The sequence below is a fragment of the Myotis lucifugus genome, unplaced genomic scaffold (assembly GCF_000147115.1).
Source record: "Myotis lucifugus unplaced genomic scaffold, Myoluc2.0 scaffold_711, whole genome shotgun sequence".
NCBI lineage: Eukaryota > Metazoa > Chordata > Mammalia > Chiroptera > Vespertilionidae > Myotis > Myotis lucifugus.
The window spans coordinates 144,909-160,507 of NW_005871759.1; the positions used below are offsets into that span (position 1 = coordinate 144,909).

Sequence of the window (15,599 nt, forward strand, 5' to 3'; positions counted from 1 at the left end):
TCTTGGGCCAGACACCTGCCTAGCACCCAGGGTCGTCAATTATAGGGACCTCTAGGTCTTCCCTACATTCCTCTGGAGTCTCTGGACCCCAGGGTGGTTCACAAACACGTTCCCTTCTGCAGAGTATCAACCCCGGTGGCAGGCCGTCTCGGTCCCCAAGACTGCCGGTCTGCTCCGTACAGCAGGGCTTCCTCTGGTGCGGGCCTGAGCCCCATGAGCTGGGCCTTCAGATTGTCTTGTCCCAGCCCAGCCTAGAGGTCATATCACCATGAATCCTGTAAGACCTCTCTGTTGAAATCTCAGAACCACAGAATCTTCTACCTTCTGCCTGACCCTTCTGTTGACAGGGAAATGAGGCATCGATGAGGGAATCAAATAATTTGTGAAAGCACTGTGCTGGTCTGTGGCAGAGCCAGGATTAGAACCCACATGTAGTTCTTCTTATTCTATTTGAATTCCCCCATTTCCGGTTAGCCTGCAATGTTTTACTTACCCTTTAAATTCACTGTTTTCATTTATTTCTTTTTATATTTTTAACCTCCCTTGATATTTTTTCCATTGATATTTAGAAAGAGTAGAAAGGAAGGAGGGGGGAGAGAAACATCAGTGGGAGAGACACATCGATTGGTTGTAATCCTGTACACACACTGATTAGGGCCAGTGATAAACCTGATTGTTATATTTGAAGTTCCATTTCCCAAGAGGCTAGTGTGGGCTTCTGCCACAATGAACGCTTCTACCATGTCTGGGTCTGTGTGAATTCACTGCCAATAGTGTTCCACCCCCTGAGACCCACATATGAACATCGTGGTGATGGAGAAGAGCACCATCTCTCTGCACCCCAAATGAACAGCCACCAGCCCGGCTGGAGGGACAGTGAGGGTTGGTAATGTCCTAAACCTCTACTTCTAATAGGAAAAAGTGGTGGACTCGAGCCAGATCCTTCATCAAATTCTTCAAACCCAAAAACAATGGTTCTGGAGAACCAGCGAAGCAACCCCAAGACAGCCCTTCCGGGCCCCTGGAGGCCACACCATCATGCTCATACTGGGTGAAAGAGCAAGATGCCCCCAGCCAGCCACCTCCAAAAGGTAAGAGGGGTAACTGGGCTGTAGGTGGGAAATGAAGGGAAGGATCTCAGGTCTCCTTCATGGACAGGGCAGCACCAAGGAGATGGCGTGCTGGGTGTGCACATGTGTGTAGGAGCCGGAAGGGGGTGTGCCTCCCCTTAGGTATGTGAACAACCAAATATAAAATATAAACCCTTGTCAGTGTTGGACACTTTTGTCCCAGAACAATTTAGTTCTGCTAGCATGAGGAGCCTTGCCCATCACATAGAGTTGGTAGGTCCTGGAATGTACAGTGCGAATCTCCATAGAGTTAACGCAGAGAGAGCTCAAGAGGGTAAGTTTTGGGGTTTCCTTGTATCTACCTGGCCTAGGACAAGCTATTTCTTGAGGGAGATCCTGTGCATTTAACATGTAATGGACATGTACAAGGTCTTCAGCACGGCCTTGAGGCTCTGATCTTTCCTTCCCTCTGAAAAGTGGTTCTCTTCTCCCACCTTCCTGGCCTTGACTCCTGCCCTCAGGGGGTACACTGTACCTGGGCATTTAGGGCTGTCGATGGGAGTGTTCCAGAGGTTCCGAAATTGATTTCTAGTTGCATGTGCTGCATGTATTTCATCAGATCTGAGAAGCTGTTGGTTATAAGCTGCACAATTATGTGCTCATAACAAGGATATGAATGGGTGGTGACAATGAGGATGTTGTAAGAATTGTCAACTAGCTGACAGTGACTACAAAAAATGCTCAAAGCTGAATCCTGACTTCCGAGAACAGGGGATGAAAATGTACATTTTACAATCAATTAAATAAATCCATAGTCTTAAACATGGTGTCGTTTTCAAGTTCACCTTTAAATATCATTGTGTCAATTATTTACCTATAAACCTGCCCAGCATGCACCCTGAAATAAATTAAAATTGATGAGGGACACTAGAGCTTTCTGAAGACCAGGGCCAAGCCTGAGACTCATGTGCTCGCAGCAGCAGGCGTTACAGTATCTGACAGACCCAGGGAGTGTGACAAGCGGCCTTCTGCCTTTCTGGGTGGCATTCACCACTTCAAGTCTTGGTGTGTCACTGGAGATGCAAAAATGAAGTGTGCACACACATGCCCACTGTTTGGGGACTAATGCTTGCATTCCCAGTCTTTACAGCAGGTGAATTAGGTCAAATGCTCACAGGCAGGTAAACGATAATGAAGCTTTTTAACATTTGTTTTATCTAGAGGGGTTCTTTTGCCTCAAGTTTTCATACTGGCTCCTTAAATGTTGTGACATTTATCACCTCAAATTGTGTTATTGTCTAAATTGACTTAATGAATATAATCAGCCTAATTGAGTAAGCAAACCTTTCAGAGAAAAAAAAATGCTTGACAGATCCAAACTGTCATTGGGATCCATGAATGAGCAGGTCAGTGGTAACTATTAGTAACTGCAGCCGTGCAATGGTGCTTCCTGGGCTCAGCACCCTTTAGGGAGTTGACCCGCTTTATCTACCGCCTTTAGTCATAACTGCCTGGTGAGGTAGGCACAATTCCTATCCCCTTTTCAGAGCTGGGAAAGTGAGGTTTGACAGGGTGAAGCACTGGCCCAGAGAATAAGTGTTGGAGCTGGGATCCCAACCCGGGTCTCAGGGATTACAGCACCTGAACTTTAACACCTGTGAGCACTGCCTGCACTTTAAGCTTCTTTGGTCCCTGAAGATGCTGAACCTGCCTGGGACCCCAGGATTGAGTAGTGGGTCCTTATCCTGTGGTGTGAGCTGTGGTCAGCAGGTGGTGTGGGGGGAAAAGAAGTAACAGGTTCTTTTATGGACTTGGATCCCTAATCAGAAATCTGGTGAATCAGTTATGTTCATGCACATGAAATGTTCAGAACATTAGACCAATTGTCTGCTCTTGTCAAACTATAATGTAAAGGTCCTTAAGGGGAGGTTTAGAGTAGAATAATTTTTTTATTACATATATGTTTTTTTATTTCAGAGAGGAAAGGAGAGGTACAGAGAGAGATAGAAACATCAATAATGAGAAAGAATTATTGATTGGCTGCTCCTACATGGCCCCTACTAAGGATGAAGCCTGCAACACAGGCATGTGCCCTTGACCTAAATCAAACCTGGGACTTTTTAGTCCGCAGGCCTATGCTCTGTCCACGGAGCAAAACCAGGGCTGAACAGGAATCATTCTTGATGTTGAGAGTGTTTTGGCATCAAAAAGAGGTAGAGCCCTAGACATTCCTGGTCAAGGACATGTACCTCGGTTGCCAGTTTGATCCCGGGCCCCAGCTGGGATTCATGTGAGGAGCAACCAGTGGATGTGTCACTCTCACATGGATGTTTCTCTCTCTCTCTCTCTCTCTCTCTCTCTCTCCATCGACTCTCCCCCTTCCACATTCTCTCTAAAGATCAATGTGAAAAATACCCTCCAGTGAGGATTTAAAAAAAATATTAGTGAATAGTTGATTTAGCCCATTTTACTACAGAAACATACCATTAAGTGTTCCAAGGGCTTTGAACAGGAGCAGGAGTTAGTGTGTGTGAGCCAAGGTGTCAGGAAGCCTGTCATTAAAATGGATGAGTAAGCCCAGCTGGTGTAGCTCAGTTGGTTGAGCACCATCCCATGAACCAGGAGGTCACAGTTTGATTTTGGTCAAGGCACATGCCTGGGTTTTGGGCTCAATTCCCAGAACGGGACATGCAGGATGTAGCGGATCAATGATAGAAACAGCATTCATCTTTCTATTTCTCTCTCCCGCTCTCTGCCTCTCTCTGAAATCAATAAAAACGTATTTTTTAAAAAGGTGAGTGAGAAAAGCCAAGTCCTAAATTAAGAAACATCCTTACTTAATAATTTAACACATTGAAATTGAAAAATGGTCTAAGGCATCAGCTCCTAGAGCAATATAGACTTCTCCTCACTTGCTAAGTAAAACATTGGCACAAGGTTGCCACTGAATTAATTAAATGGAGTCGGAGCCTAAATCATTCACTGAGTCCTGATTCTGGTTGTGCCGTGGGTATTTTTCCATCTCTCCTGGGCTGGACAGTATTCTGATTTCCCAAGTACGTTTAGCCAATGTAGCGTCATTTGTTGTTATTCAATTCATTTATTTGCTCTTTTGTGTTGTTTTCTTTTTTCCTTCTTCTCTCGGGTTATCTGGGGATAACCATTTAGCCACTTGGCGCAAAAAGAACAAAGGGAAGAACAAAGACAAGTGTCCAGCGGTCCGCCCTGCTGTGTTGAAATGCTTTCAGTCTTCATCTTCCTTGAAAATCCCATCCCCTTCTAAATAGGCTCCCCTTTTCCAGACACTGGAGATTCCCTTCCTTTTACCAGTTCCTCCACCAAATACCCTCCCTCATTTATGAAATACCCACAAAAAAACCACAAACAAACAAAATACCAAAACCATCGAAAAGAAAAAACATAAAAGACCAGCAATGACCCGTACTGAAAGGCCAGAGGACCAATAGTGGCCCCCTCCTCCTGACCTCACAGCAGATCCAGAGCCTTCAAACTACCAACACACCTTCTGGAGACAACGGCCTTCTCTCCTGTCTGCCTGCGGTACCTGTAGTGGCTGTAGAATGAGGAAAGGGTTCCCGTGCGGCTTCCATTTGTTCTGTTAGTGATAACGCTGTGCCAGCCCTAAGGGTCACACCCCATATGTGAAACTCCTTTCTGTACCTCCAGCCACTGGTATCTTTTGAACAAATCTACTTTGGCCTGGGGATGCTCACAATGCAATGACAAACCGACTTTCCAGAGGCAGACACTCTGTGAGCGTGCCCCTTAGTACACGGGTTAGCTACTTCACCTCCATTAAAGCATGTGTGTGCATATGCATGTGCGTGTGCATGTGCAGGTGAGCAGATACCCACATGCACGCACTCGCTCAGGGCTGGGCCCGCCCTCATGGTCCGGAAATGTGACTTCCTCTCCCGGAAGCCTGGTGGTCCCAGGAGAAGCCCAGACCAGCCAAACCACAAAGACCTGGAGGCTGTGGGTGGACCCTAGAGTCAGGCTCGCTGTTAACCCAGAGCCTTGCCGAGCCAGGCCTAGGCCCCACGTGCTTCAGGCCAGGGCAGTCTTACAGGCAGGTGGCCTCAGGCTTTGCTTCTCTCCATCTGGCTCCTGAGGCCACTTTTCTATAAACACTGGGTCTGCCCGGCCTGGGTGATGGGGCAGTGAAAAGCCCTGCCCGCTCCCTCCCAACAAGTGTCCACAGTGTGCAGAGGGGAACATGTGTGAGAGGCTGGTGCAGCCTGATTTGGAAAGTGGCTGCAGTGCCCCAGTGTCCCCCATCGAGGATGACACTTTGATTTATTATTCCTGAGTGACTTCCAAGGGCAGGAACCAAATTTAAGATATTCCATACATGTGTTCACACCCGTGAAATATATGTGCTTTGAGGTGTTCCCCAAATATATATACTACAGGGTGTCCCCCCAAATGTAAACACACTTTAACAGCTGATAACTCAGTTTTCACTCCATTTCAGGGTTAACGAATTTGAAGTAATGGGTGAAACCAGACTAAACTTTGAACAAAGAAGAAGTATCCTCTGGACTTTCTTTTGGGGACACATAAAGGATGAGGTTTCTGGTACAGAACGGGCCACAGTCCAGGCATCAGGGCTGCTGAGAGAAGATGCGAACAAACAGAACGCAGTGATTCTTGGTGTTTGCGATTCCATTACTTCCTCAGCAGCAGTGCCTGGACCAGAACTAATGTGAGCAATGGAAGCGCAAACAAGAAGAATCATTCCTTCGGTTTGGGGTTTGTACATATCTCTTTCCATAGCTGCCCTGGATTCCTCAACTTTATCTTTTATGTATCCCCAGAAAAAGCCTAGTGGAGAAATTATTTTCGTTCAAAGCTTAGTGTGGCTTCACCCATTTTTCCAAATCAGTTAAACTTGAAAAGGGGTGAAAATTCAGTGAGTTATCTGCTGTTAAAGTGTGTGCACATTTTTTTGGAACTCTACTTTCTGTTTCATTGGGAGTCATTCTCTTCCACTGAAGTCTCACTTGTGTGTCCATTTGGGGGCAGGTGCACACCCTACATTTACATTCAAAAGGAGTCATTCTTTTCCTTCGGGAGTTGATTTATTATTTCTTTTCACTGTGTGAACATTTTTTGGACCACCCTATGTTTACATTCCATAGGGTGTCATTCATTTTTATCAGGAGTCTGACCTCTGTGTGCCTTTCTTGGGGACACTCCATGTTCATATTCCAAAAGGAGTCATTCATGTTTATCAGAAGTCTGATCTCTGTGTACATTTCTTGGGGGACACTCCATGTTATGTTCCATAGGGAGTTATTCATGTTAATTGGGAGTCTGACCTCCATGTACCTGTCTTGTTGGGCACTCTATGAATGTTCTATAGGGAGTCATTTCTTTGCATCGGGAGTCTCACATGCTGCTGTGTGTATTTGGCCGCTTCCTGACACATTTTGTTTCATCTTGCTTACTAAAGGTGCTCATTGTGTGATGTACTAACCCTGGTGATTTGGGTGCACATTTCAGATTTTCACCAGTGTGAACTCCCACATGTATAACCAGGCTAGGTTTATGGCTAAAAGATTTTGTACATTCACCACACTCATGAGATCTTTCCCCAGTGTGACCTCTGTGGGGTTCCATGAACTTAGATTCTTTGTTAAAGGACTTCCCACAATCATTACACTCACATAGGTTTTCTCTAGTGTGAACTCTCTTGTGGTTAAGGGGTTAATAGAACACCTAAAAGACTTCCCACCAAACAGTATTTAAATGGCTTGTCTCCAGTCGGAACACTGAGATGATCAGAGAAGTGAGACCTCTGATTGCCAGACTTCCCACAATCACTACATTCATTTAGGTTTTCTCCATTGTGAACTCTGTGGTGTTTAGTGAGGTGAGAGCTTTGATGAAACGACATCCCGCATTCTCTATACTCATACAGCTTTTCTCCAGTGTGAGTTCTTTGATGTTGAATCAGGATAGAGCTATGACTGAAGGAATTCTCACAATCAGTACATTCATATGGCTCTTTTTAGTGTGAACTCATTGGTGATCATTGAGGTCAGACCTTTGGCTGAAATATTTCCCCCATTTACTAAAATAATACTTCTTTTCTTTACTGTGAATTCTCTGGTATTGTATGAGGGTAGACATTTGATTGAAGGTCTTCCCACAATAACTACATTCAAATGGCTTCTCTCCAAGGTGAAATATGTGGTGGTTAGTGAGGAGAGATCTTTGATGAAAGACATCCCACATTCTCTACACTCCTATGGCTTTTCCCTATGGTGAACTCTTTGGTGGTTAGTGAAATCAGATCTTTGGGAGAAAGAATTCCCACATTAACTACACACCTACCTCTTTTTTCAGGGTGAATGGTGTCATGTTGAATGAGGGTAGACCTGACTGAAGGCCTTCCCCCAATCAATATATTTATATGGCTCTTCTCCAGTATGAATGCTCCAGTGTTTAATGAGAGCAGTGTTCTCACTAAAAAAAAATCCTACAACCAGTTCACTTCTAGGGCTTTTATTCAGTGTAAATTCTCTAATATTTCTAATTAGGTTAAATGTTCTTCTAAAAACTTTTCCTCATTTTTTACACTCATTATTCATTTCACCAGAGCAGACACCTTGCTGTTGAACAACTTTCTGGTGTGACTGGAGGTATTTTCACAAATAAACAGTATGGTGAGTACTATTTCCATCAATATATTCTTGTGAAATCTCACTACCACAGTGTGGATCCTCAGTGTTAAGAGTTGCCTGGTGCTGGGGATGATATGTGATGGCTGAAAAGTCTTCCTAAATCTCCTTATATGGGTTGAAGGCACCCAAGATAAGGAGAAGCTGATCTAGAACTCAAATGAAGCTCTGCCCACATCCTCTTTCCAGGGCTTCTCTTCATTAGCATCCCTCCGTTGCTGGTGGGAATTTGAACTCAAAGAGAAGTCTTTGTCACATGAATCCCTGAAGAAAGCTTCCTACACAGTGTATGCTGTTTCTAACTAAGTCAGGTGCAGGATATATTTTAACACTAAGAAACAATGCTTATACAGGAGGGCTTTCTGGCTTGATGGAGTTGTCTTAGAAGCCTGGACCAGTGAATGTCCTTCTGTTGGGGTCCAACCCCAACGGGTCCAGGGATCCCCAAAGGTGTGGACGGAGTCGGCGAAGAATGAATGACATGGAAACTGGGTTCAGTTCATCAGCATAGGGAGGTTCTCCCTCCAGAATCTCCAGCGAAGTTCTGGCTAGGATCTCCAGCGAAGTTCTGGTCAGGATCTCCAACCAAGTTCTGGTGCCATGTTCTCTCGCTAGGTTCTCCATGTTCTCCAGCCAGGTTCAGTCACCAGGTTCTTTAGCCAGGTTCTATCCAGGTTCTTTTGCCATGTTCTGTCTAGGTTCTCCAGTGAAGTTCTGTAGCCAGGTTCTGTCCAGGATCTTTTGCCATGTTCTCTGGCTAGGTTCTGGTTAGGAGCTGATGAGGATCTGATGAGGATCTGATGAGGATCTGATGAGGATGTGATGAGGATGTGATGAGGATCTGATGAGGATGTGATGAGGATGTGATGAGGATCTGATGTTTATTGTCTTGTTACATCCGTATTTATACCAGCTGATTTTAATCCTGTCAATTTCTATTACAAAGGTTAGGGCGTTTCTTATCTCCATTCCAAGGAGTAAAGATTATGTAGCTTAACTACCCGCCAGGCACTTAATTAAGGGGTTGTATCCCCTCCCTAACCTCAGGGAAAGATCCCCACCTGGGGAAACAACCTTTCTCGGAGAGGTGACCTTGGTCAAAACACATGGCACTAAGGAGAGCAAACATTAAGAACAGTATGCCATATACGTCAGGTACCTCGAAACATATGCTGTGCAGATGTTTCTTCTCTGCAGCAAGGATGGACCGGCTCCCGGCATCCTTCCACAGATACACTCTGCTCAGAAGGTGCCACCTTATCTTCCATTTTCTGACAAAACAGAGAATGATAAGAAAATGAATATTGACTGTGGTGCCATGAGGATGATATAATACAAAGTGTGTTCCACACAATACACTGTTTTCATGCAACTGTTGGAAAGTAAGTGGCGTGCAAGAAAGATTAATAAGAGGTTCCAGTGTTCCCAGACTCAAGGACTAGGAAAGCTGTAAGACAGTCCCAGCGTATCGCTATTTTAGAGGTCATAAGGGTGTGAGGCCCTGAAATCAGCTCATAATCCAGTACTCCTAAGCATTTATGTAGAAATATGTGGGAAAAAGATTTGTTGAGAGCCTGGCCATCACTGCCAGAATCCATAGGCTCAGGCTGCTCAGTACCCTTGCCCAGCCAACGGGGCTACATATCCTTGAGATGACCACACTACTTCAGGACTCAACCCTCAGTGCACACTCCTGCCGGGAACCTCATCATTTACAAGACTTCTCCATCCTGTCCTCAACTGCTGTCCTCTCTCTTCTAGTTTGTTCTTCTCCCGAGCTGCTTTGGGAAAAGTTTAGAAACCTACCTCATACAATGTCCCTCTTTTGTTCAGGACCATCCATGGACCCAGTTTCCTCAGAATGACAGCACAATTCCTCATGCAAAATTTTGCATCATCTACTTTTTGCCTTTAGTCACAAAACAAGGCCTGGATTCCCAAATCCTCCTCACTCAGACACACTACCATGTCCTTACAAGGTGGCATTGCAGCCTGTCACCCTCTTCCCCCATCACACCTTGTCATCCACAATCGACTCACTGTTCTGGATGCTGTGACCTGGGCTACAGGACCTGAGAGGTTCCCACACCCCAGGCTGGAGGGTTACATCAGGTGAGGCGGAGCCAATCTCAGTGAGCAGACAGGAGTCTGGGAGGCACAGAGGCCACATTCCCCGCCTGTTTGTGCTCAAGAAGCCTCAAACACACCACTGTACAGGGTGACACTGTCTCTGATGCCTGGACTTAAGGGAGGCCTGGTGCTCTGAATCCTCTGTCTCTGTGAACAGACCAAAGCTGTCAACTTACCCTAACCATGTGCACCTGGATAATATGTCTCTCCCCTGACTTTCATTGGCTAAACCCAGCCATCATTAGGTGCATTGCCTTTTGTGTAATGTACTGTTTGAGCTTCGCAGGTGGAATTCGGATCCCAGTTTGTAACAGGAATGGTAAGCCAGGATGTTTCCTGCAGTCTTGTTTTGCAAAGCCGAAGAATGAAATCACAGACCAGAAAATAGCAGCAAAAGTGTGATAAATTCATTGAAGCATTCAGACTCTCCGCATGGGGAGGGTGCCCCAATAATAGGTAACCCATGAAGCTTTCTAGTCTAGGGGTATATATTTGCTACAAGTCTGCTCTCTATCTATCCTTCCCATCAACTGATGGATTCCCTCTATTATTATTTCCCAGCAAGGAACCTGAACTTTCCCTGTTTCTATGCCTCAGTTCACTTTATTGTTGCAGAACCTCCCTAGTTTCCCATGCCTCCCACTGTGAGTCCAGAAACATTTTATTATTTCTGCAAGGTTGGTTCTTGTCATTAGGCTTGCTCAAACTGCCGTGTCTGCCCCTGCATAAATTCACCTGCTTTTGTTTTGAATTGGACCCCTGCTCTGTCTGTGTGTCAAGCTAACATCTCTCAGTCACTCATTGACAACTGGGAATATTGTTGTTTGGGAGCCTGAGTAATGCTGGGAACTGAGAATGTTAGGCTTCAGTGGCTGGTGGGAGGGGTTAGGGGAGTGTTGTAGAGAGTGTCCCAAAATTCACGCAAGATTTGAATTTTGCGTGAGCATTAACAACAACAACAAATAAAAGCCTAATTTTACATGGTTTATTGAATCAGATTCTAATATCTGTTGCCCTTTGATTTCAACCTCTTCAATTTGATAAGCATTACCAAGTACCGATTATGGCCCAGGAGCAGGGACAATGAAGACCAATGAAGACCACGGCTTTGCGTATGTGCCAGCAAAGCCATGGAGGCCATTTACCCAATGTGCTATTACATACATAACCCTATACTGTATCCTTTAGAACCAATAAAAAATTTACAATTTTTAATTATAAACCTGTGTTTTCTATAAAAATTACTTCTTGCATGAATTTTGGGACACCCTATGTAAAACTATCTTTTTGCTTGGAGATATTATTTCAGATTCTGTGAAGCTCAGAATGCTCCTTGAGGTAAGAGTATTACTGCAACTATTCCTGAAAACACGAATATCAATGGATTTATATAAGTAATATTTTAATTGACTTTTAAAGAGAGACAAAGTGAAAGAGTAAGGGAAATACGGATCAGATGGCCTCTGCAAGCCCCCACACTGAGGACTGAGCTTGCATGCTCCACTTCCTTGTGTCATCACTGGGAGTCAAACTGGAAACCTTTCTGTGAATGGGATCATGCTCAACCTATTGAGGTCGATTTTCTATTTTATTATTAAAATATCACATTAGAACAAGAAAATGCAAGCTATGAGAGAATATACATAATCCTATCCTATTTATTTAAAAACAAAAATTGAAAAGATACAAAAGACAAAACTTTGACATTCCATACATTGTTAGAATGTTTTTAGAGAATACACATTGTTTAGCTATGGAGTTAAGAGTTTGAATGTTTACTACAGGTACCAGGACCTGGATTCAATGCTTTACATGCATTAATCCTCGCCCCAACCTGATATGGTTTAAACATCTGTCTTATAGAGAGGAAATCCAGGGTCAGAGACTCAAGGTAGATTGCCTGCTTGTAGAGTAAATAAAAGGCAATGTTAGAACCCATGTGTCTCTAACAACAGAGGTCTGGCTTCTAATGTTAGGCTCTGCTACCTCCTAGAGAGTAGAGTTGGTACTTCATAACCATTGGGATGGGCCAGCTGCTGTAGTCCCAAACTTTAGTGGCATAAAGAGGGCATCTTTCCTGTTCATACCAAATGTCCACCCTGGTTCTCCTGGGACTGGCATAAAGGAGGAGCCACCATGTAGATACCTGTTGACATTATCAGAGATGGGCAGCTGGGTGGCCAGTCTCAGTGGATTCAGAGTTTTCTTTTAGTGGTGACAGGCTTCACTCCCACCACATTTCATTGGTTAAAGCACATCACAGAGCTTCAGCCAACCTCAGGGGTCAGCAGCAGAAACTGGTATACTTGATGGGCCTCATTAAGGCGACCATATGGTGCCAACCTCTTTTGGGCTGTGCAAGGGCAAAGGAGAGGAGTAGGGACTGGTAGGAAATGGCAGTGGTAACCAGTCAGGATGGTTCAGTTTTTCCTCATTGAGATGGATTTTCTACCCAAGCTGCCCCAAACCATCTCTTTCAGGATTCAAAGGAATGAACTTCCAAAAAAGAAGGAGTTTGGTAAGATGCCATGGGCAGCAAACTCAACACCAATTCTGAGTGTGACTTTGGAAACATCCCTGGCTGCCTGGATTCCCCTACTATGGTCAAGGTGAAGACCCACATGTTAAGAGTGTTTACTGGGAAGGGTACAGGACTGTGAGCATCCCAGCATCCCTGTTCATTTCAACTAACATCAGTCAGTACCTGCTTCCAAGTCTCCTTTCTTTTGCATTGCCCTGGTGAGTGATCCCAGTGAGGATGATGGTGAAAAATGCTGATGTTAACATCAATGGTGATCCTGTGCTTTCCATTTGTTCTGTGTATGAACCTGTGATAAAGGGTCGCTGGATGGTTCTCCACACTGGTCCTAATTCTCCCTCCTGGCCTGTTTCGGGTGGGCCATGGACACCCAGTTAATGACCAGAGCCCAGAAGTCCAGGAGTGATGCTCCACGGAGTCCCATGCACCTTCCTGTATTAGTTGTCAGCCTAGCTTTGACATAGCAAGAGATACCCCTCTCCTGGGATGTCCAGTTCCTCATTTCCAGTGGGGACTTAGGAGCCTAGAAGTCTTCCCCCTCAGCTTTCCCTCACAAGAACTCATCCTCATATTCCTTCACAAGGGTCCTGGATCCTCCAACTCCTTCTCAAAGACTAGTGTCCTTCACAAATGTTCCCAATCCACACTCTGTATCTCCTGTCTGTCATCAGAGCCTTCCCCAGCTCCCCACCTTCCCACAGCCTAGACTTCTCTGAACTGACCCTATGCTTAATCCATTCTTGAGACTTGAGATGGAACCTCCGTAGGGACACCAGATGCCTGGAAGGGAAGAAGGGTTCACCTGGGAGTGGGGAAGAGGAACATATTGATGCAGAGGAAGGTGCCTCTACAATGCCTCCTCAGAGACTGCCTATGCACTTGCTCATTGTGGGGGTGCACAGACTCAGAGAAAACATACAGATAACCCAAGCACAGAAACACACAGGTACAAAACACTCCCAGCCTGTGCTGGGCACTCAGGTGCTGGGCTTATTTTCAGGTTTACACAGACCCACACTGTAGACATAGGCAATACCCTGAGGGGAACACAGGGTTGGGGGCCCCCATACAGTGCCACATGACACACAATGGACACTCCCCCATATGCTGGCAGAAAACCCTATCACCAATCCTGTCCCAGGGCCCTCCACTCTGTCCCCTCAATCTCACATCCCACAGTATACTGTCCCTCACAGTGCAGGGGCCATCACCTCACTTCAGGTGCAAGGGTCAGCTTTGCACAGGCCAAACTTATGGAGGGTGGAGACCATCCGTAATGCATCCCCCAATGTGGTATCATGTTGAGACCAAGCCTCTCCTTCTGGAAATGCTTGTACTGCAGAATGGTCTCATCATTGAAAATACACAGCACCATTTCCTGGAGAATCCATGCTACCTCCAGGACTGGTTAGGTGGTGGTATTTTTAATGAAATAAAAGTGGAAAATTACCCAGAAATGCAAAAATAGAGAGATTCCAACAATGCCGGTGGGGCTCAGGGTGTGTGTGTGGGCTGCTAAGAGGCAGGTGGTCTGATTTGTGGGCCTCAAGTATCAGGAGCTGATCCGGAACACCTGAGGGGGATCTGGGTTCCTCAACCACCTGAATCCAAAATAGCCCGGTCTCAAACCCTGGCTGGAAGGTGCTGAGACCACAAGGCCCATGTCCAGGTCCAGAGTTTTTCCCAGCCCCTTGGGGTTTAGTCTCAGGGAGCACAGATGTCATAATTACCTGTGGGTGACTGTGCAGCTCAGCCCCAGTTCCCCACCCTCCACACTGACAGCAGGGAACCTCCCCTCCTGTCCTCTCCCTCACTGTGAGCTCTGCCCTCATGAGAACCCTTATGGCTGGATCACCACAGGGTCACTGCCTGGTCTGTGATGGTGTTCACATGTGTTGACTCATTTGGTGAAAACACACACAAATATATTGATTAGAGTGAGACAGAAGAAACTCCCCTTTGTTGTTCCACTAATTTTATACATTACCTGATTCTTCCATGGGCCGTGACTGAGGATGGGACCTGCAACCTTGCTGTTATTAAGATGATGCTTTAATCAACTGAGCTCTCTGGCCAGGGAAATACTTATCAGGGGTTTTAAGTAAAATAATTAATGTATCTGAGAAGAGATAGATACCAGAACCACTGGGACGAGAGATAGTGGTGGAAGACTAGACTAAAATTCATGAAGTTTCGTAAGTGTTTTCTTTATATGGATATATCTGAAATACGCTATTACAAAGATAGATTATGTCCTTGCAGCAGTAATATCACATGCCAATTAGGAAGCACTGAAAAGCGGAGGATTTGGTTTCAGGGAGACAGGCACGTTTGGAAACATAAAAGTGTTTGTTAAAAAGTGTGTTTTAGCCTGGCCAATATTACTCAGTGGTTGAGTACAACCTATGAACCAAAAAGTCAAGGTCGGATTCTGGTCAGAGCATAAGCCAGTACTGCAGGCTTGATACACAGTATAGGAGCATGCAAGAGGCAGCTGATCAATGATTATCTCTCATCATTGATGTTTCCATCTCTCTCCCTTCTTCTCTGAAATCAATAAACTATTTTAATATGTTATTAAAATGTGTGCTTTAAATCAATTACACTTATATCAAACTTTTAAAAATGTTTAATACTTGCCATTTCCCAATAATCCAGTTGTTTCATTATAAATTTTCTTGAGCACTTTCATTGCTACTGTATCAGTATGCTGAAAATAGAATATAACGATGAACTACTGAAATATCTTTCCATGTCCATGTTCCATGTCATCATTTTGGCAGTTTGATCCTGGTGATGATCAAAGTATTTACACCAGGGAAATTGAGAAATATCACAAACATAGACTTCACTTAATGTGTTGTTATATGTTTAGACTTAAAGAACACTGGTGGAGAATATTAATTATGCAGATTAAACTTATAAGTGTATGGCATGAGTGGCTATTAATTGTCCATAGGATAAAAGTTGAGAAAAACAATTTTCTATCTAGATTTGAAAACCAATGGTTCCATATGGCAAAGAAGTCACTTGAGTCAGTGAGGAAGGAGTGAAACTCAAACACATGTCTAAGATGCTACACTGTCCTCCTATTGGTAAGAATAATAAATTAACTTAAAAAGTATGCAAAGGATCCTGAGCAGACATTTTAAC

The 15,599-nt window shown here is 44.7% G+C and overlaps 1 long non-coding RNA gene across 1 annotated transcript in view; it reads right to left on the reverse strand.

The window, feature by feature from the left end:
* LOC111823825 overlaps positions 1-15,599 on the reverse strand; it is a 42,045-nt gene that overhangs the window by 10,561 nt on the left and 15,885 nt on the right. The gene's annotated exons all lie outside the window — the stretch shown is intronic.